The sequence below is a fragment of the Nicotiana attenuata genome, unplaced genomic scaffold (genome assembly GCF_001879085.1).
Source record: "Nicotiana attenuata strain UT unplaced genomic scaffold, NIATTr2, whole genome shotgun sequence".
In the NCBI taxonomy this organism is placed as follows: Eukaryota; Viridiplantae; Streptophyta; class Magnoliopsida; order Solanales; family Solanaceae; genus Nicotiana; species Nicotiana attenuata.
In genome coordinates, this window is record NW_017671207.1 from 101864 (window position 1) to 103472 (window position 1609).

Consider the following 1609-nt stretch of genomic DNA (forward strand, 5'->3'; position numbering starts at 1 on the left):
TCCGCTTCTGCGAATACCTGTCCGCTCCTGCGGAAATTCCAAGGCCACGCCACTTCGCTTCTGCGACCAATCTACCGCATCTGCGTTCTCGCAGATGCGGCTCCCATTCCGCATCTGCGCTATCTTCCATTCAAGCCAAGCGACCGCACCTGCGACCCTCCTTCCGCACCTGCGCGACCGCATCTGCAGCTCTCTTTCCGCAGATGCGGAAATACCAGAAACCAGACATACCAGCAGTCTCATAAGTCCAAAATTCATCCCGATAGCCATCCGAAATCACCCCGAGGCCCCCGGGACCTCGACCATAAGCGCAAACATGAGCCAACACCTTATTCAAACTCGCTCGAATCATCAAAACACCACAAATAACACCTAAACAATCAAATTACATCAAATTCAAGCCTAAGTTCATCCAAATCTTCCGAAACTTGCATTCGATCAAAAACCCAACCAAAACACCTCCGAATGATCTGAAATTCTGCACACACATACAAAATCGCCTAACGAAGCTACAGCAACTCTCGGAATTTCATTCCGACCCTCGGATCAAAATCTCACCCATCAACCGGAATTCGCCAAAATACTAACTTCGCCAATTCAAGCCTAATTCTACACCGGACCTCCAAAACCAATTCCGATCACACTCCTAAGTCACAATCATCCCCCGAAGCTAACCAAATCACCGAAAATCACATCCAAGCCCTTTAACTCACAAGTCAACATCGGGTTGACTTTTCCAATACAAACCTTCCTTAAAGAGACTATGTGTCTCATTTCCATCCAAAACCAATCCAAATCGACTCGTTCACTCAAGACTCTTATAATAATACATGAGGAGGCAGAAAATTGGGGAAACGGGACGGTAACTCACGTGACGACGGGCCGGGTCGTCACATCTTTCCAAACAGACAGGGAAAATACACAAGCAACAAGAAAGGGAAGATGAAAAATCTACCAGTTCGAAACGTCACAAAAGACCCAGCTTCTTAAGTAGAAATGAACCAAATATTGTCACTCCAAAAAGTAGTAAAAACTGATAAACAAAGAACAAAAGAAGTCAAGTCCTTTGAATTAGGAAGTATAAATCCATTTCGAATTGACAGACTGAGTTAGGGAGTTTTTCTGAAGGAGCCGCATCTCTTTATGTAGATGAGTAACAAACTACTGCGAAGTAAGCACTTGTTCGCATCTAAGCGTCGATTTGGATTGTTTTTGTGCGGCACTTTTTATTTTATTTTAAATACTTAGGACAATTACTTTTTAAGAAAGTTATTTTAGTGAATTAGCTTTTAAGTAGAAGGGCAATTATGTAATTCAACTTTTCAGTTAAAACCTTCCTACTTTTAATATAATATAGATAGATAGATAGATAGATATAGATATAGATATACATATAGATATAGATATAGAATATAAAAAAAGGGTGTCGGTTTGGAAGAGTTCTGAGGTGTTTTTAGACCCCTCGTATAGACCCCACTTACCAACTGATCCAAAAATAAACATATAAACAATCATCAATCGGACAACTGGACAAGCAAACAACTGAAGTAACTTGTGGAGAAAAATAAATTAATCTGTCCATTTTGGTTGTTTAGTGTTGGTATCTATC